Source organism: Falco punctatus, assembly GCF_963210335.1.
Source record: "Falco punctatus genome assembly, chromosome: 15".
NCBI lineage: Eukaryota > Metazoa > Chordata > Aves > Falconiformes > Falconidae > Falco > Falco punctatus.
The window spans coordinates 7799100-7822441 of NC_137595.1; the positions used below are offsets into that span (position 1 = coordinate 7799100).

The 23342-nt window shown below is 44.7% G+C and overlaps 1 protein-coding gene across 3 annotated transcripts in view; it reads left to right on the forward strand.

Annotated features, from left to right (window-relative positions):
- FGF13 (fibroblast growth factor 13) overlaps nt 1–23342 on the forward strand; it is a 330133-nt gene that overhangs the window by 35451 nt on the left and 271340 nt on the right. For 2 of the 3 annotated variants that reach the window (XM_080366113.1, XM_080366117.1), the window contains exon 1: nt 1–23342. This exon is cut by the window's left edge and continues 19992 nt beyond it; it is cut by the window's right edge and continues 14489 nt beyond it. The exons of the other annotated variant lie outside the window; for it this stretch is intronic. The gene's annotated coding sequence lies outside the window, so the exon portion shown is untranslated. 3 annotated transcript variants of the gene reach the window in all.

Here is a 23342-nt window from a genome sequence, read left to right on the forward strand (position 1 = left end):
GGAACAGCCTTGGAAACCCTAAGAAAAGCACTGTCTAAAGAAATGCTACTTTAATTGTTGGATCGGGTCCAAAAGCAATTGTTGTAATCATAAAATTTGGGATTTGGTTTGTGGCTGCCAGCCCCTCGTTCTCCTCCGGCTGGCTCTTTGTGGATGACTTTGTTGCCTGAGGAAGAGGGTGGGTGGGATGGCAAACAGGTGGAGAAATGCAACAGAGGGCTGAAAATCCCGAGCCCCCAAACCCTGGAACTCAAGAGTAATAATATCACAGTGTTCAGAAAGATTAGTCTTTTGATCCTGTTGGCAAAAACTGCTGTTTCCCAGCTGGTCAGCCAGGTCTGACATCCTCCAGTCACAATTGCAATTGAGAAATGACTGGAGCGCTGGTTCTGTGCTCAGATCCTTGCTGCCAGATGTACAATTATTGCTACTGAAGTAGCAAAAGTGGCTGGCTTGGGAACACTGCAGGCTCCAAGAAGCTTCATTTGGTTTTGACAGCTGTTGCATTGCCTTTTGTGTCTTACCTCTAATTCTTGACCATGGCTGACATACCTCACCTCTTCACCTGTGCTGGCTGTGATCTGTCCTGTAGCTGTGATTGCTTCAAATGGCTAAAATACGAGACAGTGTTTGTAAGGGCATGTAAGATTCTGGCTGTGGGGAAAGGTCAAAGGGGCAGGTCTCATTTCAGTGAGAATATCTGTTTTCCTCTCACAGATCTATGGCTTCCCTTCTGGACTGCTCCTTAATTAGCATGAAAATGGACTAAATATTTTAAGCAAATCAGAATTTCAAGAAGCAGTTGCAGCAATGCCTCATTTTTAAGTGTGTGCAGCACTGTGCACGTCATCATTGAATAATGAATTAATAAATAACTTTGAAGGAATTTTTAGCCCAGAAAGCGTACACCATTTTAGCTTCCAGTCAATTGCCCTATTTACTGTGGTTCTTTTTTAGCAACGCTGTAAGTCCTGGAAGTAGCCTTGTCAATATTTTAGTTGCTTTGGTGTACAGAGCCATAGCATTGAGTTGAACTGTAATCCTTAAATTGGCACGCAAACAGGTTTGCTCAGCTTGCCTGTTCCCTTTTTTGGTAACAGAAGCTTGGAAAACCTTCTGTATAGGGGAAGGATGAAGCTTCTGGTGTGACACAGCTGCGAGGTTCTGTTGTCCATGGTTCAGCCTCCCTGATGCTGCTGATTTCAAGGGTACAGAGAAATGCTGCCTACAAAAACAATCCCATTGCAGGCACATCTAACCTTTTCAAAGACAAGGAGAGTTTTAATATTTAAATGACCTCTTTTCTCCTCTGCCTGGGAGAATTCATCACCTCCTCCCCCCCTTTTAAAGGTGTTTGTTGCCCACAGACCCAAACCTGCTAGAGTGTAAGGCTAAATTATGATTTGGGCGACGAGCATTTGGACTCAGCTTGATCCCCCCTGCGTGGATTGTATGGAGCAAGCACCCTGGCCCACGCTTCTCCTCCACGTCCATATGGTTAAAAGACAGATGCTGGAGGCAGAGGGGGCCACGTGAGGCATGGGGGTGTGCTGCAGGGTCTCTCCTGACCCCAGTGCCTGGCCCTGCCTGATGGCCACCTGAGATAGAGGAAGGGGCACTAAGCCGGAGGGAGGTCTCACGTGGGGGTTGCAGTGGCTGGGACCCTGACTGCCTTGTGGGTGGCATGGTGCCCTGTCCATACTCTCCCTCTCCCTTGCACTGTCCAGGTTGCTGTACGGGCTCCCGGCATGACCAGTGACAAAACTCCCAGTTAGATCAGGACCACGTCCACCCCTGGAGATGGAAATCCAAGTGGCTGCAACTTCTACCCTGACAGCTCCTGTGGGTTTCATGTCCTTACAACAGCATGTTTGTGTTTTAATTCTTTGCTGTTCCTCCTGCTGCTGTGCAGGGACATGCTGGTGATAGAAAAAACCAGTAGGAGAGTACTATCAGGTACAGGGAGTAGGACCTGCCATGTGACAGTGATGATACATTAATGATTGACAAGTGCATAAAATAAATGGACTGGCAAATAGTTTTCCCTGGAATCTCATCTTATAATAGTCATATCTAGTGTTACTTCTAATGGAGGAGGTAAAAAGATAAGATGTCTGGGGAATGTGACTTTTAAAAAATGGAGTCCTGTTAAGCTGTGAGTGAGACAGGATTTGGGCTTAATGTTTAGGCTGTGCGTGATGGAAAGCAGTCAGCAGAGCTGGGCTACAGCTGGAAGTAGGGTATCGGGTCACACGATTCCGTCAGATGAAACCAACATTTGTTCAGGCCATGATTCAACTTGGCACTAAAGCGTGTGTATTAAATCCCATTGACTTCAGTGGGACTATTCGTGTCCTTTTAAAGTTACACAAGGGCTTAAGTATTTCACTGTGTTGAAGCCTCCCATTGAGACTTAAATTCGTTCTTTCATGTAACTTAAAAATATCCCAATGGCAATATTTAGTTCTGGCTAGGAAAAGCCAAAGAAAAGAGGAATAACACTTCACATTGAGACACACTCAGTATTTACATAAATAGTTGCTGTGAGGTGTTTTCAAGTTGAAATTACATGTGCCCCATTTACCTAAACACATTCTAAGGTCTACAGCTTTTAGCTTTGTTTTTCTTCAATTTCTTGAACATATAAAACAACTAAACACAGTCTCTGAAGACTAGTCGATCATTTAAATTATATTATTAGCACTGAGTAGCCTGACAGCGCGGTGCTTCCATTTGAAAGTCATTAGAAGGTAAGTGACAGCCACAATGGATCACAGGAGGACAAGAAACACTTGGCACAGGGGAATGGACGTGGCTCTGAAGGCTTCATGAGGCAGTAAAGAACATAAGAAAGAGGTGAACAAAATGTAATAACTCAGTGCTGCTGCATGCGAGCCGATAGGATAAAACCCTCCTTCGGGGAAAAAATAGCACGAAGGAAACAGCGTTAAACCACGAAGCTGATTAAGGCTTTGTGTAAACAATGCCAAACAAAGTAGTTCTTATTGAAGTACGTGCTGAGACCTCATCTGTGCCAGTAGTGCCCATAGGTAGGAAGACTCAGAGGCCATCCAGCCCGGGGATGTCCAAAGGAGTCAGGTCGGGCAGGCAGGATCACTGCTCATGAGGGCTCCTGGAGGCAGGTTAGCTGATGTGTGCAGGGAGAGGTGGGGAAACTGTAGAGGGATGAATCTGGGTTAATTAACATTGATAATACACAGCTGTGGGCTGGCTTGGTGTGGGGAGGGTGTTGGCTGATGTAGATAAGGTGCAGGTGTGGCTGGTTCTGTTAAGTGGTTGGGCAGCCAATGAAGAGGGAGGAGGAAGAAGAGGGAAAACGCATGCCCGGGATGAGGAGAGACTGGGAGAAGGCAGCAGAGGGACTGGTATGAAGAGTATGTTGGTATGAGATGATAAAAGACCTTGTTGCAGCTTGATAGTTTGGAGAGTGCTGCGACAGGATACAGCCATGGAAAGGTGCCCTGTCCATCCCAGGTTGGCCTCTACGTGTGCGAAGGACTTGGTCACAAGTAGGTCATGTTTTAACGCTCTTGCCACATTGAGGGAGACCAAAATAACCCATTCACAGTGAAATGGCCCTGGTGAAGACAGGTTCATTTAAGCTACTCTAAGTTGTATTTCTTACATGCTACTACACACAACCAGCTTGTAGGATGTGAATTAGTAGTTTAAAATTAAGTGTCTCTACAAGCATCTCTATGACTAGAAGTTGCCTTTAGCAGCCAGGCTGGCAGCGTAAAGCCATGATGAATGTGAGCCCTTGGTGTAACTTCCAGCGTGTTATTTGGTGGCTCTCACAATTCACCCAGCTGATGTAGTTCAGTGAGTCAGTGGTCTGACTTGGCATCGGATGGAAAGCCTTAACATAAATCTTGAGCTAAACCTTCCTCTGCTTCTGCAGGGTGGCAGTGATCTGGCTGATGTGCGTGCAGCTGTTCTTTTCCTCCCTCTTTTGACAAAAAAGTGCCTCCTCCCATGGCTAAACCGATAGTCACTGAATAATCTCTTCGCTGCAGAAGACAGATTATGTGTAGCTGAATAATTTGTTACAAGTAGTTTCTAAATCCCGGTAATAGCTTTGTGAATACTCATCGCAAAGGAGCCATCAGCTGCCTGTCTATGCAGTCAGGAATCAAACACACAATAAACCTCATAAGAGCTGTCTTTAAAGCAAAAACTTTGACTGCAGACTCAACAGTTGTGATTTCAAGTCATACCATGCGTGATTCTGTGATGATGCTACCCAGCACAGTGGGGGAGTCATTTGCCAGACTTAAATTCTGGAAGCTAACTCAACTAACTCTCCAGCTCTGGCAGGCTGCTGGTATCTGTTCAGCAAAGGCAGCGTTTTTGCGGGGACGGATTCGCTGATCTCTTGCCCCTTCGTTTGCTGGTCCTGGTTGTGCAAAGTGATTCAATGGCCAGTAATTCAGTGCTGGAGTGTTTCATACTCATGCTGTGCAGGAACAGCTGATAGTACCAGGTGGAGAGCAGAGGCGTGATCAGGCCCAAGGAGCTTGTATAGAAATTTCAGCCAAGAACTTTTTTTTTTTTTTTTTTTAAATGCCCAAGACATAAATCCTTGAAAATGGCAGTTGATAATGGAAATGCTGACTCAACCGTAGCTGTAGTCACAGTGGCCCTGCCATGAGTCTGCGAGGAGAGAATAGATTACTGTCAGCAGATGACTGCATTTTTCAATTTTAGGAGCAATTCTCTTGATGTGTTAACCTTATTTACACTTGTTTCAGTACACTCATGTCTTTCTGCTGAATGTCAAGGGCAGCTCAAGAATTACACAGAATTAACAATTTCTTCCTGTGTCTTTCAATGTAATGAAATTGGTTCAGCTTTGAGGTAGTGAAGGGGTAGTAGAAGGTTTTGGTGTTGAACAGCAGTGTTCAGCTGTTATACGGATGGTGGCCAGATTCTCATCTTGTGCATGCTGGCGTGTATGGAGACAAGTCCCTGCAATTCTACAGAGTCACAGATTTGTCTATTTAAATTTAGGACACAATATCACGTGTAATTCAAGGAATCTGTTAATAAGCCACCTATGTTCTTCTCTGGTGTGTTGAGGTATCAGTACAGACCACTGGGTGGTGGATGGGGTCTGCAAAGACGACAGAAGGAGCTGGACATACAGTGGTGGCATCACATCATCTCTTCAGGGTCATTGAAGTTTTCAGGTATCGTTCAAAGTCTTGGTCCAAATTTTCAAAGGTGCTGCTGTCCATTCACCCTTAAAGCCAGATGTAGGTTTTGTGCATCCTTATTAAAACGCAGAGAAAGACGGGGGGTGGGGGTGGGTGGAGATGCTTAGTAGCAGAGAGGAGGAGGATCAGAAAGAGAAAGAAAAACTTAAATGGTACCAACAAACTCATACCAGTAATAACATGAGCTGTAACAACCACCTTCTGACAGCTGATTTCCATTTGGCCCTTTTTACATAGGAGTTTAAGTATAGATTTGGATGGCTAAATATAGACAGTCTCATATCTATTATATGAAATCTCAGCTTGGAATTATTTAACATCTTCCTATTATATTTGAATAATCAGTGTTTTATTGCACTGTGAAACTGTCTGAACAAAAATCCTTTTAGAAAGTATTTCTTTGCTGTTGGTTGGATAACTCAGGAGAGATTTCCTTTATGAAAAGCAGCCATCGGATACTCTTCAGAAGACGAACATCTCTGCAGACTCTAATGAGAAAAGAGAGCTAAGCAGGTTGTGAGATCTCACATGCCCTCTATCCCCTACAACATTTTCTCTTTGGAAAGTTGGACTAGAAACTGTTTCTTTTTCTGTGACAGCTAAAACCTGGTGGTTAGGAGCCTTGTGCAGGCTTTTGGAGGAAAGTGCTATATCCAATTCTTCATTTTGAGCCTGCCCAACAGGATTTCATTTACTCAGATAACAAGAACAGCGTGTTGTGGAATATTCACTGTGTAGTTGTATCATGCTTGAGATTAAACCCTAGCTGATGAATGAACCCTTCACTTTTGAATGTAATTGCTCACCATTAAGCCTTAAACTGCCAACAGTTCTGTAGCGTGCACAGTCAGTGAAATGGTAAAAAGCTGTAATCGCAACCTGTACTTCTTCAAAATAATTCCAGACTTATTGTGCCATGTATAGATTCAATGCTATACAATGGTATACTAATATAGTGTGTCACTGCTCGTCCATCCCAGCATGGACCCTTGGAGCTGCAATCCATTGAAAAAGGTCTTTGAAGGCTATAAATATCCCAGCGTTGATCCCTGTTCCTAAACGAGAGCAATGGAAGCTAAATATATGCTGACTGTAGTGTGACAGATCCTGAAACCGATTCTTATTCATTTTGATTCTTGCCCAGAATATCTTTCTTGCAGTCCTACTTCTGAATCGTTGAAGAAAACAACACTGACAACTCCCCCCTCAGCCCTGCGCTGCAGATGAGAAAGGCCTGGCTGGTGTTACAGGGCTCAGCTAATTGCAAAGTGAAACACAGTATTGGTCATTTCCCTCCTTTCTGTACAAAATCCAGACTGTCATTAAGTGCCATAGCCCGGATCCTTAGCTGATTTAGACTGGCACAGCTACACTGATACCATCGGCGCTATTTGGCATTAATTGGCAAGAGGATCCAGCCTTGTAGCTTCATTAGCCCAGCTGGTGCTTTGGGCTTGTCTGGATGGCACAGTGCTATCAGCAGCTGCTTTATCCTTGCCATCCGCACCATGACTTTCCAGCTCAAAAGATAAATAATGAAAAATAAAAACCTGAAAAACTGAGGCAGGTATAGGAGGACAGTGCTGTTTCCAAGGGGAGGGTGTGCTGAGGCATGGCGGGTGCCTGGTGCTCTGGCTGATGGACCTTCCCCACGAGAGGGCAAGTGCCAGCGCTGCTGTGAGGAGCCAGCTGTGTATGGACAGCACCAGGGCTGCTGCCGAGTTCTTCAGATGTAGGAGCACCAGAAGCAGAGCATTTCTAAGAAACAAAACATATCTAGGGTTTTTATTATTATTATTATTATTATTATTATTATTATTTGTTGTACATGGTGTGTACAACCTCCCAGGGAATACAGTTGCATTTACACTTTAAGGTTAAAATCCAAAAGAGTAGAGAAATGGAGGTGTTATTCCTGCTGTGGAACCAGTGAAGGTTACAAGGGGGAAAAACGTAGCAGAGTCATGAGGAAATTCAGTTTGGTCCTTCAGGTGGTACTGACATCCCAACAGCAACCTCGTTGCTCCTCTGCTTCCAGGCATTTTGGCAGCATTGCAAAATCCCCAAGCCCCAGAAATTGCAAATTTACACCTGCGGGTTTTTGCTTCTCCAGCTCAGGAAAGGGAGGCAGGGGTGCAAAAACAGATGGGAGCTGTCAGCCAGCTCAAAACTGACATGCCTCAGGAGGTGTTTTATTTATGGAGACGTTCAGATCAAACAATAACAGAAGATCCTTGCTATCAATTGGAGAAGGGGTGTTTGCTTCCTACGGCCCAGTGCTGCCTTCTTTCAAACATTCGCTTTAAGCTTGGGGGAGGGCGACAGGGCAGCTGGGACATCCTGGCTCCCACCCTCCCATGAGAAGCCTGGGCTGATGGAAGGCATCCTTGATGTATAATGTTAATATAAGGAGGGACAAGGGATTTTTCTCCTCCTTACAGTATAAAACAGAGCCGGGTTAATTTTGAGCTTTCAAAAATGCATGCAAAATGTTAATGTCGGATGCCCAAAATATTGTTAAACACAGGCAAATTGTGATTTAAAATATTACAAGCCTGCTATTTTTAGTGCAGAGGAACCTTTAGGCATTCTACATTTAGATGGCTTATCAGAATTAAATAAATAACAGCAATAGTTACTGCTCAAATTAGGTCTGTCTCGGTTTCCATGGCATCCAATCTGTTATCTCCAATATTCTTGCCAGGATTTGTACTGGGGCTCTGGGACAGCAACATTTCTTATAAGGCTTATAAGGAATTATCCTGTAGCAATTTCAGCTATATGGTTTCTACGAAATCCTAGAATAAATGGATTTATTTAAGATGTGTTAAAGGGTTTTTTTTTTTTTTTTTCTTTTTTTTTTTTTGGAGCACTTTTCTATTTTTAGCACTGCTGCCTGCTTTTATGTGGTGCTGCTTTAACTCTTCTGTGGATGTGTCGATGCGCTGTCTGGGGATCCTGTGCAGTGGCTCTGCCTGTTGCACTATCCTGTGGGAGCAGAAGAGGACTTTGATGCTTTAATGCCACCAGCAGAGTGTATTTGAAAACCAGGGCTCAGGAACATGGGATAACATAAGTCTTTGCTTCTGCCTTTTCAGTACCTTACAGTCCTTTGAAAGCAGCTGCACAGGAGTGGTTCCACTTGTTCTGAGATAGCAAGTGTAGTCACCCTCGGCAAAAAGATAGCAACGCTTTGTCTGAGCCCAAAAACTTTTGTCTGAGGCCAAGACAAAAAAATTATTGCCTATGTCAGGTTGCTGGGTTCAATGTAGAGGTAAATGGGTGAAATGTAAAGACCTGTGTTATGTGGAAAGCCAGGGTGGATGATTTAATGATTCCCTCTGACCTAAGACACTGTGCAACTATGCATTAAAAGGTCAGTTATCATCCCAGCTCAGAAGAAGTACACAGCGGGCACAACAAGCTGTAAAGCTGCAGAGAGACGGAAAATATATTTGGGCTGTAACAGCTGTGTATGTCCCTACAGCTCTTCAATTACTACTACCTTTTACAGGTACACGTTTTAATTCCTTGGCCATTAGAGTTTTCAAGTAAGGGTTTCATTAATCTTTTGTTTTGTAATGTTAGCATATAGATCCTGTTCCCTTTTCCCCTCTGATAAACATTTTTTTTTTATTTGCATCCCATTGTGAAGAAATTTTGGATTCATGGCATATTTAAAATCAATGGCTCACTGGGTTTCTAATTTTCAGGTAATATTCCTAAATAAAATGTACCGTTACATAGCACTGAGATTTATGGCAAATCATAACTAGTTCTAAACACTTCCTACATTTTTATGAGTGAATGATGTAGAAGATAAAACTTTTACAGAGCCTTTTTTCAGTAGTTCTCGGGAGGACAGTGAGGACCATAGTGAATAATTTGATGCTCAATGTTTACTTACTTGTCTTTCAGTCTTAAGAGAATGATACCAGTGCTGCCCTGCAGATCTTCAGCTGGCATAAGCCAGCATCCTTTCCCCAGGCACCATGGAGCTATGCTGATTTATATGAGCTTGGGGTGCACCTCTGGCACACACAGCATTTCTACCATACCTCACATGGAATTTGATTTACTCTGAATCACGGTTGAAATATAGCTGTGTGTTTGAAGTAGGCAAGAAATGATAAAGTACTTACTATTTATAGAATCCTAGCTACTTTTCAAAGCCAACTGAGCAATTCCCAAGTACAATCACAATGCAAAGACTTTAATACTTTAGTTTTCTGTCACCCTGTGGTCACTATAAATTTGTGCGGCTGGGCATGCAGCCCTAGCACAAACCTTTTTGAGAAACACTTACCTAGGCAACAGCGTTAATGCAGAGACTGGCTATTTGTGTTTGCACACACCATCTTTTGACCCACTCTGCAGTGAATGGAAAAGGGCTGAGCTGAACCTGTGAAACGCCGCATGGTACCAGGTGGTGGGTGAGGTTGTGGTTATGGACCTAGCAGATGCTGGAGCATTCTGCCTGAGCTTTTTACATAGAAAAAGGGTTTAATGGTTAACACATTTAATGGTACATGTGCTGTTGTAGTAGTTGTTTCAAGATTCCTGTTCCTGAAGCCGTGTGATTAAAGTACTGCAGGTGCTCCTGGCTCTGGCCAGAGTTTCTTTCATTCCTGGACCCCAAATATTAGTGAAATAGTTATCTTTTTCAGTCGTATTTTCTTCATAAGGTGTATTCTTACATGAGAATGCTCCATGACAAAGTTTGAAATGTTTTTGTGTCCTACAACTTGTCTGCCTACAGAGATGGCATTGGCACGCAACCGTGGCACTGGGAAGAGGAGGTGGGAAGCTTATTGCCACTTGAGGTACATAGCAGGGGCTGTTACTGCTCCTATGTTACTGATGTAGCCAAATTCAAGAAGGCAAGGTTTTAGCTCAAATTCGTTGGGAAATTTTCTGAGGAAGGGAAAATAAAAGCATTTGTGGCACCTCTGTATCTGCTCTCCCACCTTGCCTCGATCAGTCCAGTTTTCAGAGGGCTCTGGGTACTGTGTGCTCCTGTGCTTGCACCCAGGCAGCACTGCCCCAGGCTGGAGCTGGGTGTTTTGAAGAGTTGGAGAAATACATTTTCATGCAGCTGACATACCTGGGAAAACATTTCCATAGCCACTGCAGAGCAGGACGTGGTCCAGTCTGTTTCTACCCTCTCTGTGCTGTTTATTGAATCTTCTTCAAGCTCCTCTTGTCATGTCCTCAGGGATGCAACATATTGAGAGAAAAATAATGTGGAAATTATATAACATTTACTGTGGCTTTGGGAGATAAACAGTGTGTAAGCCATTTCTGAAAAAGAGGCAGACGCTCTTGAAAAAGCTCACCCATTGCAGAAGGCCCAAGGGACGGGGCTGTATGTCATAAAGTTCTTAGGAAAGCGATGACATGCATGCATTCCCTGCTGCCCAGCCACCACCTAGAGGTGTCGGTGGAGCCTGCTCTCAGCCTCGGAGCACCCTCCATCGTATGGCAGGCAGGTGGTTGACTTTGTGCAGAAAGTTGCGTTGTTCGTTTTGGGGTTAGAGGAGCCCTGAGGATCAGAAGGAATTTAACTACTAGGTTATGTGTTGATAGCCTGTCTCAGCAGCTGGTCCTGTCCTAAGCAGAGCTCAAATGTACCATGAGAAGCTCTGAGAGAGGAGATGCCCGTTTAGATGTCAGACTAGCACATCCTGTGCAACTGGGAATATCATGGCCCCTTGCCACATGGAAATATTTGGGAGGGAGCTTTCTTCTGTTGGAAAACAAAAAGATCTTTTTTAGGGATAGGACAAAAGAGGTGAGGGAGTGTTGTTTGATGGCCATCCCAAGGTAAAGAAATTGAACCATGGTTAAAAGTAAGCAAAAAAATCTCAGAAAGAACTGGTGTGCTCTGGTGGCTGGTCTTGGGGCTGGGGGGCACAAGCTGGTGAAATTCTTCTAGCAGCTTTTTAATGCAAACCCAGATTCCTTGCATATATTCCCACCAGTTTACTTCCCTGGAAGGCTTTTGTCCCAATTAATGAAGAACTCTCTGGTTCAGTTGGTGTAAATGAGGAAAGAAATAAAAGCCTAGCTTCTGCAAGTCACAAAACTTTTGGGTTTTCTCTGTTGACGCAGGTTTTTAATGTGACTGAAGAATACTTGTCTTATATCAGAGCAGAGAGCCAAAAGCAATTCTGGGGAAGAGTATGAGAATAAGATAGAGGTGTAGTGGTACACACCTAGTTCCTTTCCCAGCTTCTGTTTATCAGTGGGTCAAGGATTTCCTGAGGCAGAGGCTGTTGTTTTTAATGGTCCTGATGGAGTTTTCCCCCATGGATTTGGTTGCTTCTTAAATCCCTGTAAGCTATGAGCATCCACAAATCTGCAGGACAAGGCGTTCCACAGGTCACTGCTTGCTGCTGGCAGTGGCCTCTCTTTTTCTTGGTTTTGAACTTTCTATGTACTAATTTCAGTTGATGCTTCTTGTTCCTTGCACTGAGATAGCAAGCAAGTGTGGATAGCCTCTGCCCCCATGTGCATACCATCTAACTTGTAAACCAGCTGGAAGAGGTACATGAAATAAGTGATGGGGAAAAGGATTTGGAAACCATGACCTCAGCATGGTGCTGTGGTGGCCACATCTGCACACAGGGTAACAAATCACCTGAGCAGGCATTAGTGAGGGAATGACGTTTCCCACACCATATGGATTACTCTGCTTTGCCTCTTCCCTCTCCATTTCTGAATACATAGCGTTTTCCTCTGACGGGAGCAGGCTGCTGTTTGCGAATACCTTTGCTGTTGCAAATATCAATATTGCTGCAGCGTTTGGCACTTTTCAGTTAATGTGCTGAATGCTGGCAGAGTGAAAATTGGCGTGTAGATTATATAAACCACCATCATGTTTGTGTCTTGGAAGTAAAGGTGTTAACTCTTTCTGACTTAATTCACTCAGGTTGAGGGGCACCAAGGGATTGAACCTGAAATACAGCAAATCAATAATATAAACTCTTTGAGCTTTGTGAGCTAAGAATAAACACCAACCATAGATCGAGTCAAATGAACCTCTGCAAGAGGCACGGGGGAAATATAGCCGTGGTGTTCTGTTATTGCAGGTCAATAAAGGCTAGATAATGTTTGGGTTTCATTGCTGATTAAAAAGATTTCCTTGCAAATATTATGAGATTAACGCTGAGCTTTCTGTGTGCACTGAAAGGGTGATGTTTAGAGATGATCATCCTGCATTATCCCAGTGGAAACATGAGTAATGGTGCTGCAAACATTGCTGCCCTGGCTGGAGCTGGTGTGTGTCCTGCCTGAGTCGGGGATGAAGTAGGCACATGCAGTGGGAGAACCTGTTCCTGGTGGTGATTTTCAGCCTGCATGACAGTCTGGTGAGTGGAGGTTTGCGGAAGACCCTGGGCTAATGCTGCCCTGTGCCTAGCACCAGCAATCGGAGCCTTGCCCCAACTCTGGGATGCAGGACGCCATCAGCTTTCAGGCGGGCACAGCGCATTACACTGTTATACCAGTGACACTCCAGTTATGGCTGAGGAGGCAATTTCATTACATACGCCTATTTTTAGGTGCTTATAACTCAAAAACATTACGCTTTTGGTGGGAATTTATCACACTTGTTCTCAGCTCAAAGCTGATATATAAGACTTGGCTGGTCTCCAGCTAGCTGAAGAACAGCTGCCTGGGATGTTTCCCAACTGTGGTTTTCACCAATTAAGAAGTTTGTTTTCACACAGTTTGGAGGATTTTTTCCTTTAAGATCTTACCTCAGTAACATGCTATGCACAGACAGCATGCACTTTGCAGCCTCAGAACTGGTCCTAAAGCATATTTATTCAGAGGTCTCAAAGGCATTTGTTCTCCTTGAGGAGCAATCGAGAGATATATTGGCTCTATCAACACTTAGTCTATCTAAATCTAATCTATAGCTCTATAAAATCAGGAACTGCACACCCTGAAATAAAAACTGCTTGCCTTTATTGCCACGAATGTACAGCAAAAGGAAGGTAGCACAGGCTGCCAGAGCCTCTGCCAGGTGCTGAAGCTGTGGGTGCTCCGGTGCCAAAATTGTCACCAGACTGCTTTGTGTCTTGCATTTTCTGATTTCCCCTTCCCCAGCACCCAAGTGGTAGTTATACCTATGCGCCTTCAGCGCTGTTCTGCTGGGCTAGAGCCCTTTTCCAGTGTTATGACAAGCGAGGCTCCTTCGCCTTGAATGCTACGCCTGATTTACATCATTTTCCCCACATTTCCGTGACATGGGCATGTCTACAAACAGGAGCTTCTAGCTGGTGGAAAGGTAGGGGTGCAGGGCTTGTTTTTCAACCTGAGTCAAATGAAAAATTAGTCTACTTTAAGAGAAAATTTTCCCCTGGATTGAGTTTATCGTGGCTCAGAGTAAGAGAAGTATTTCTTAGCACTCGGCACTCAGTAGCATTACTAGACAGAAATCTGATAAATTTTTTTGGAAGCTGCCTGGACTCAGAAATTTGCATCATTCTCTGCAAGGAGGTAGACAGCCGAGGCATTTAACAGTTGAGTATTTCCTTTAAACATATTGTTTAAAGCTGGTCTATGTTTCTCTGGATGTTCTGAAGCAAAACCTGCAGGCTGGGAAATAGCTTGTCCAAGGCAGAGCCGCTAAGTCCCTAAGAACGGTGCTGGGAAGTTATAAAGCTGTTCTCCCTTCAACATTCTTGATGTGTTTTACCCCCTGTGCTGGTGAGATACTGACCCACTTCCCAGCTGCAATAAGATAGTGATGTGACCAAAGGCCCTGGAAGGGTTTGTGATGGAAATGGCATCAATAAAAAGCTCTCTAAACACTTTTCTGTGCCATTCCTAGAAATAAGGATGCTAAAGGGATTTGTTCTGGCAGGAATTGGGCTTGCAAAGTATGTTCCATGTTCCCCAAACACAGAAATATGTGTGTGTCAAGGGTGCAGGCAGGTCTGGGGATAAAGGACTAAGCTACAGCGGGCAGCTTTGGTAGGGAAACCCAACCTGGTTTGTTTAGCAGGTTTTATACACCAGAAATTGCCTGTGTATGTTGGAGAGCAGAGGGCCAAGGAGATTGGAACACCCGTGGGGTGTGGGCGCTGTGATGGTTTGCAGGCAAAGCCCAGGTGGCCGTGCAGGAGCGGGGGCAAAGCCAGCTGCTGGTGACCATGGTCCCAGCCAGTTGCCCTGTGTGAAGGGGGTGGCAGGCACCTAATTGCTTCCAGCTGGGTTGTGTTGGGCCAGTGGAGAAGGGAGCCTGGGCAGCACCCCTGGGCTTTAATGCTGACCTGCCTTATTTTCAGCTTGAGTGCAGCTGTTGCTCCCACTGAAGTGCCCTGCTGTTGAGCCCCTGTGTAGGAAACGAGGCAGACGTGGTATGCAAACAAGGGAGAGGACAAATGCTTTTGGGAGGTGAGCAGGAGAGATGCTGCAATGAAATACACAGGTAAGGCAAGAGGAGAGGAGGAGGATGCGCAGCAAAGTAACTGGGGTTATGCTCAGGTTTGACGCCTTGAGAGGCAGATGGGGCAAATGGTCCACGAGAGGCAGATGCAACAGCCAGCCCTGAATTAGAAGTCCTTGTCTCTGGGACCATGCAGCATTTCAGCAGCAAAGAGCAAGAGAAGGTGAAGATCTCCTTTCTTTCCCTGCACTGTACAGTGGAGGCTGCCAGACATATCGGGGGGGATGAAAGGATGGCACGCTCCTTGTCTTACCACCAGTGTCTCCACTGAGGTGGCTGAGGGGAGGTACTGTACCTCCTTGTTGTCACGAGGCCATTCTATAGGCTTGCTTTGCCTTGTGGTTTTTTTGTCTGGAGGGAGAATTTTCTCTCATATTTCCCTGTTAGTCATAACTTGTGTAATATCTGCAAATGCTGTGGTCTTAACTTAATAAATCCCCTTTAAATGATACAAAAACTTCTCATCACTCCATTCAGATGCATAATGGATGTAATAAGCCATATCAAGCTCTCAGAAGTCCCAGGAAAGCAGATAATTTTTCCTTTTAAAACCCCGCTATGACATAAAGCTGAGAGTTTCCTCAGAAATAAATATTCTGTGTTACAGTAGAAGGTCTTGAGTCTGGCTGATGTTTGGAAGTCTGTAAAAGTTTGATGGTGCAGCCTACACACTGGCTTTCATTGCAAAAAGTTATTCCTTGCAATTTTATTTTTCCTCTGTTCTGTGAGTGGTTTAGCCCATTACAGCAATTTCCCAGCATATAAAAGTGCAGTTGGCTAGATGGGAGCAAGGGGCAGAGCACTGTGGAAACTTTTCCAAAGTCTCCTCTCTGTCTTGAATCACAGAGGTGTGAAACCTCCCTCTAGGAGGTCCGAGACGTGTCTGTCCATACTGTTTGCTTTCAGTTGTTCCAGATTCAGGATCCAGTTCAAGCAGTTGTCTCTGGGTACTAGGACTCTATGGTAATTTCACATGTGAGATCTTTATCCTTACCTTTTTTTTTTTTTTTAAAAAAAAATATTCTTCATTAAACTGACATTTTTAATGGTTTGGTATCAAATGGATGCAAATTCCATTTTGCATTTAGCATGAGCCGAGGCAGAACTGAAGGTTTCTGAGAGGGTTCTTTGCTACTGAATTTTCTGGGACCAAAACAACATATTTCTTGCTTTTAATCCTGACCTGTCTTCCTTTGGCAGTTGTGATTTCCCCACCTCCTGTGAATAAAACTTGAAGAAAAGATTTGTGTGTCTCCCTGCAGCAGGAATCAGTACATTTACAGCACCACAGGAAAAAAACCCACCCAAAACCAAACCCCACAAATCTCCCTGTTTCTACTTGAAATGTCTCTTTGCAGATGGCTTGATTTTTATTATCTTTATTCCCTTTCTTCCCCACTTCCCGCTTAAGAGGATACCATTTGGACCATTAGTGATCTCAGCATTTTCTGTGCAGTTCTAGTAGATATTTTTGTCAGTCTCGAATCAAAACGGTGCCAGATGGAAGCCCCATGCTCTTCATAGATGATCATTTCCAGCATTCTTCTGCGAGGCTGTATAACATATGTCCATGAGAAATTAAAAATGCTGTTTCCTTGTATGAACTGTGTAAGCTCAAGGGCACAGAGAAGGTTAAGTAAATAACTGAGCCAGGACTGTTCTGCACTTCTTAAACTAATTTCCTAAAGAGAAGTTATATTAACATTTAGATTAGCTGCTGATTTGTTGAGGATGGTCTTATTGCTAAAAACACCTGCATCAAGCAAAAGCAGTCATGACACACACCAGCAAAAAGGAGCTTTATGTTGAAAATCATAGTCTCTACTATCAGGAGGGTGCTGGTTTTGTGGCTTGATGTTTTTTTGTTTGGTTTTTTTTTCCCCTAAACACACTCAATGTTAGTTTCATGGTATTCCTGTTGATATCCATGGGAACTGATGACTTTCTCCTGAGCTGGAGAAATTTCCAGACTTTGGGCAGGACTTTTGAAAGCAATCTCTGTATCGGTGTGGTAACTAGACTGAGACTTCTGATGCTGGTATTCGGCTGCTCAGTTTTCATAAATAAACAGGAAAAAAACATCCAAAGCCCCGTAGCAGCTCTGAGAAGGTCTGCTGGGGCCAGCTGCCCCAGGAGCTGCTGTCCTTGCTAACGATGCTCTCGCGTTTTGGCACCCGGTCTCTCTGTCCTCTGCAAGCTTGTCTCCTTTCATTTACATCTATGTGTTGGGTCATCTCTGTTATTTAAATACTATCCCTTTGCATCCATTGGTGTGTTTTTTGTGCAAAGTACTACATATGTTTATGAGAGCTATAAAAATAAAATCCTAATACTTAAGCTACCGAAAGAAATGTGGACTGCAGAGATCTGCAATAAACTCCAAGAAAAAAGGCCAAGTGCCCCTGTTCTTTTAAAGCCGGTGGGGCTGACCATTTTATGAACCCAAGTAGATTAACTCTCTTGTGTTCACGCATGCACAGAAAGCATTTAGCTTTGTTTATTGTGTGCATGTAGCAAAAGATCCTAGTCAAAACCAATGTCATTGTACTAACGTAAGTAAAACTGTTTCACTCTGCTTTTGGGGCAGGCAAGTGGAGCACATGGCATCAATTACTGTGGGCCACCTGATGGGTGGTAGCTTGTTCAGGAGAGGTAATTAGATTGCTTGCAAACATGCTATGCAAATTTTCAGTCTGCTTTCCTAAGGAAAAAAAAGTCTTGTTGCGATCCTGCTGTCCTTCTCTGTTGAACTCTTTGGTCAGCTCCAAGAAAATTGGAGAAAAGAGCAGAAGTTGCAAAATATTGGCTTTCTCCAGTTTTCACAAACAGACAGCTAGGCAGAAAGCAGATTCCTGCAGAACAGATAGCAACGGGAGCTCGAGTTCTTTCAGACAACAAAGCACAGAGATATCCATGCCCCTTGTCTTGGCCCAGCCACCTCTGCCATGGACGAGGTACTCACCTGGAATGTTGGAAAATGCAACAGCAAGTCCCTGAACTAGAAAGGGACCTAAAGCTGAAGGCTTTCAGTGTCAGGTGATCTTCTGATAATAAACTATCTCTTTTTCTTCCCTGCTGGTACATCCCACTAGTGTAAATGGTGAAGCCCTCCCAGGGGGAAGATGTAAATTGAGAGAGGAAGGTGGTGTGTTTTGTGTTTTGTCAGTTCTGATTCTCCTCTGCTTGTTTGCATTATTTTCATCCATAACACATACTGCCGCTCAGGAAAGCATCAGGGTTTTGGGAAGGAGGGAATTGCTTGGTTGGGAGGGCTGGTTTACAGATACGGTTTATTTTGATACCCCCTGTGCTTTCCTGGGCTGTTTGCAGGGTCCTGAGCTGTCAAGTACCAAGCTGGGTGTTTTGGGACTGTCAAATACCACGGGAAAGGAATTGCGAGAAGACAACTGACTTTTCACTGTGTATTCAGAAACTCCTCTGAGAAGTTGAGAGACTGGGGGCCCTCCGTGGATTCTCTGAAAATTAGCTTATTACTTGACTGTTAAGCGTATTGTATATGCCAAGTAATTAATTTTTACAGCAAACGTCTAGGACTTGGGCAAAGGAGCAATTAATTCTTTGGAAATAGATCCATTATCATAATTGCTAATGGATGCAAAACTCCCTCAGACACAGATGGACAAAAAAAAAATATAATCTTTCATCTCTGCGATTAGGGTACCTGAAAGTCAGATCCAGTGCGCGTGACAGGTAGTTAGCCCATTAAAACTCCTCATCTAATGCTAATTGTGGCTGCTGAGCTCCAGTGTGTTAGATGGAGGAGAGAGAGCACAGGTGCCTCCTTCCTGCTTGCCCACAGCTAGCCCGGGAGCACCCACCCATCACCTCTTCCTCTCTGTGGGGATGTTTTTCCCCTCATGGGTGTAGCTGGGATTTTCCTGCTGACAGCAGGCATCAGTGAATGTAATGCTATGAGCGTCTCAAAGCAGATTCCCGTTCACACACTGTGTTGCACAGACCTCGTGTGTCCTGTGCTGAGAGGAGCCAGTCCCTGCCACAAACACTTGCCAACCAAATTTGTACAAAAGATGGGTTTGTCTCTCTGCAGCCAATGGCAAAATGGCACTAATCGAAGGAAACGCAGCCATGCAAGGGATGGAGTAAGGCCTTTGCTCCCTTTGTTACCGAATGACAGCTTTGCTGTGTCATTCCGCAACAGATCTTACCTCTTCAGCTTGATTTGTGGTTGAAAGGACATTTGGGAACCTGCAGAATCATAATCAATTTTTCATCGAGCCCAACCCCTGAAAAGCATCTAACAAAGAGCACTCAGTGCCGTGCAGCTGCCAAACGCCACGTGTGTCCCTGAGCTGAGGGACTCTCGTGCTTTGCAGGCATGAGCTTCTCCCTGTCTCCAGACAGCATCCTCAGGGCCCCAGCTCTCTGCCCAGCAAACACGAGTCGGCATTTGCAATTGGCTAATGTACCACTGGTGAAAGATGGCAAGGGCTGAAGGGAATAGAGCAAGAGGCTTTTATGAGAGTTGATCTGTTGCTATTTAATCTATGGTGACAAAGGCATTGTTAATAGAACATGGGAAGGATTATGAGATGGGCCAGACCTCAGGTCTGAACGCTTGCGACATCTGGGAACACAGATGCTGATCTTCTGATCTTTTCAGCATCTCATAAGCACCTGCATTGTGCTTCTAGAGCATCTTCTTGCACAGCACTAGCTGGCATGACTTTTTTATGATTGAAAGCCTAATATGATTCAGACCTAGTATAGGTCCAGCTCTGCTTTTTCTAGCATCTAGTCAACAGTGTAGGAGATAGAAGACAGAAGGGAGAAAAAGGCACAGACAGGGAATTTGTAAAATACCAACATTTTTGGATGGAACCTTGTTTTCTTTGTGTTTATACAACAGCATGTAGCAGGGCTGCAGTCTAGAGTAAGACATCTAGTCTGGGTGAAAAGCCATGAAAGTAACTGATAAGTAGTGTTAACCACTGTCATGCTGCCCCCCGCTAAATCAGGAGAACTGGACCTGTAATTGTAGTTGGTGGGAGATGAACCAGGGAGGCTGCTTCATGCACAGGTACATAAGCAACAGGAACAGCTGTGCAAATCCTGTAGGGTTTTGATCCTGCATGACAAATGTGGTACAATGATAACAGCTCTCCAGAAGCCAATGTTCGGCATCAGAGACATTGTGTAATTAAAATGAATCCCAGCCTGGCGAGGGCGTGTATGGCCTCTACTTTACTAGACACAGAGCAACTCTGAATCTTGCAGTCCGAAGCAGAGAAACAGCCATTTACATTTCAAATGTAGTTGCACCTTTTTCCAGTAATCACAGCATAGTGATGAACTGGCCCGGAAACGCTCCCACGGAGGTTGGGCAGCCAGCAAAATATTGATTGAACCAAGTGGTGGAACATGACGAATTACATTCACTAATTTGGCGGGGCCACGGAGACTTAGCGGGCAGGAGGGCTTCATCCAGGTTTTCCCAAGCCGTGGTGGAGAAAGCAGTTTCTCTGTGCCGTGGGGTTGCAGCCCTTCGGGATACAGCAGCATTTGGCAATGAGTCACGAAACACCGACTGCAGAAGGCAAGGGTCTCGTTTCTTACAGCACACTGTAAACAACCTCAGCGCTTACCGTTAGATCTGCGAGGATTCAAAGTTGACGTGCCACCGAGTAGTGTGATCCTTCAAGGAACAGGCATCGATTCCTTTCATTAGGCTGTGTTCCAAAGCTGCTGGCTGGTGGAGAGGCTCGGAGGGCAGGGAGCCCACCTACCCTCCCCCCTGGGGCTGAGCTGAACTATCCGGCAGGAACAACCATCTTGCAATTAGCTGTGAAGTAATGTTCTGAATTGTCGTCACCGGGTTATATTCAGCTAATAAGCAGTGGTATTAGAGTCCTGCAATTGTGAATATTGCTAAGTCATTTTCTAGGGTACATTTCATGTGGTTTAAAAACGTATCTTCTCTTTATATAAAGTTAGGAAACCCTTGTCTCCATTCCTGCTTAAGGTGAGTCCAAGCTAAGTAGCCACACCATATAAAATAACGCTGTATGGTTGGGTGTGGGAAGTGGATTCTTTAACAAGTACCCATTTCAAGCATTGCACATTAATTATGAATGCATCCGATTTTGACCAAAGGCCACACAGTGTAGCAAGCTGGGCTCAGTACATCTAGTGAAGCAGGAGAATTGACATGATTTTTTGTGACTGTACAACCAAACAGAAATGTACTGGCGGCGTTTGGAAACAATAACATTTTTTTGGAGAAAGGAATAGGCGTCAGCCTCTCCTCTACAGGTGATGATACCACAGGCAGGGCTCTTGCAGTTGTGCTGCATGATGCTTCACAGGCTTCATGAAATTAGATTCGGCTCTTTCTGGAGTGTGGGAATCACATTGCATCTTTAAACGGGAGCAGACCTTCACACAGCTGAGAGCATTATTGACCATAGGAAACTACTTTCAGTACTGTTGGATAACAAAGAACCATAGAAAAAGCCATAAAATGCTTTCTTGGTACAGCAATGCTTTATGTTGTTTCCTGGATGGCTCCAGGAAGAAAGACAGATTTGCACAAAACTTTCTTTTATTTGTCCGTGTGACTTTTCAGCAATTTCCAACCTTAATTTCTTGCTGGTAGGTGCTGCCTTGATGTCCTTGCTGACCTTCCTGAATTCTGAGCAGCACAGTTAAAACGGCGAGTTTGGAGAGCAAATATTTCTGCTAGAAATAACCTGTTTTTCCTGGGGACCAAAGCTACACAGATAGTGTAATGGCATTTTGGAGTTCTGGCTGTGTTAGGAAAGGGAAAAAACTGAAATTGTGTACTGGGCACAGCTCAGAAGATGGAGTAGGTGCTTTACTCGTGGAAGTGAATGCAACAGTACTTCATTACCGGCAGTGTTAAGGAAATGAATCAGAAGTCATTAGTGAAGAGCTCTCAGTTCATCCCTTCTTCAGGAAAAAGTAGCTCTTCTAGGTATTCTTCATGGAAGTTGTTCTTATTGCTTTGGTGTCAGGAATAGAAGCTGAACTGTTTCTCAAGAAGCATTATCTTGCCACGCTAGACATCAGTAAATACAGGCGTATCTAACTTTTTGCTCAAGGAAGGGGATTTTTAGTTGATTCAGTTCCCTTTTTTCAAATTATTGGCTGCTGCTGTTTGCTTTAATTATCTTTTAATGGAAAAACAAATATGACAGTATATTGTACTGATTAACACAGTAAAAAGATTCTTAAACTGCTTACAGTCAAATTTGTTTAAATTTAGGGGGATGAAGTCACTTGTATTGTTGATTTCAATCCGCTTTGCAAGTACAGCACTTGGTGAGGCGAGCTCGCTTGCAGAATGAAGCATCTATCCCTTCCGTGCACTTTACTGATGTGTTTGGCTTTTTGCTTTAACAGTAACTGCTGTGATTAGTAATTGCTACATTAACCACTCAAGGTTTTCATTTAAAACTCTGTGGCTCTGTGGTGCCTGGACAGCGGAGGGGGGACAAGAGGGCAGGTCGTGGAGTGACTGCCGGCTTCAGGCGAGCAGAGAGCCAGCGCCTGCCTGTGTGGCTGCTGGGGGCGATTTTCTTCTTATAGGGGCAAAACTATTGCCCCCAGCTAGCAGGCTGCTGGCTTTGGGTGCCAGTCACTAGGTGGCAATGTGACATGCAGGCACACAGCAGCACGCAGAGCTGCTCTCCAGCCCCAGGGAGGCTGCTCGGAGCATCTGCATCCCCCCATCCCTCACCTCTGGGGCCAGAGCTGGTTTTGGAGGACCCGATGGTGGTGTAGAGCCTGAGATCTGTGCTGTGGAAGGAGGTGGGTGTCTTGTGGCTGGCCATGTGCAGCTGCGCTCGGTGCCTCCGGCTCTGTCACTGATCCGCGGTCCAGCAGGAAAACAGGCAAGGGGCACAAATCTGCTGCTGGTTGGGTAAGGTGGTGTGTGGCACATCCTCACCTCTCTGCCCAAAAGCACAGGTTCCTCAGGCACAAACCAAGCCTCCTCCCCAGCCAGTTCAGACCTTGCGACCCCATGTCTTTTCCCAATAAAAGCCACATTGTGACCCGTGGCTGTGTCGGAAATGTTGCTAAAGCTGACTGATGATGGGCTAGCAGTGCATCCTTGCATAAACATGGTTGGGGGAACCAGGCTGAAAATGTTTCTCGGGAGAAGGAGGTGGCCCGAGTACCTCAGGCAGTATCTCTGTGCTGTAGAGGAGGGAGCTGGATGCCTGCAAAGTGAATATTGCTGTACATGAGCACCGCTTTGGCAGCTCTCGGCATGCTGGCGCTCCTGCCTTGTCAGGATGATGCTGTATTTTGCTAATAGCAGCATCCACTCTGTGCCTCACACAGCGATCTGTTTAGCTTTTGTCACGGGAAGACAACAGTAAGTCACTTGCCTATGAACATCTGTTTGCATGAAGGTCAGCAGGGTGTAGTTTGAAATGAGGATTGTCCCAGGACCATGTGTTTCACTTGCAGTAACGCTGTGGCTGAATACTTCTTGGGAAGCCTTTCATCCCATTCAGAGCAACTTTCTGCTTAGGCCAAATGGGGCAGTGACATCAAGCTTCCCCTTGACTGTTTCCCCACAGTGACTAATACATTCTTCACACTGTATCTGTTTTGACTTGCCGAGTATCTTCTGTTAGCGG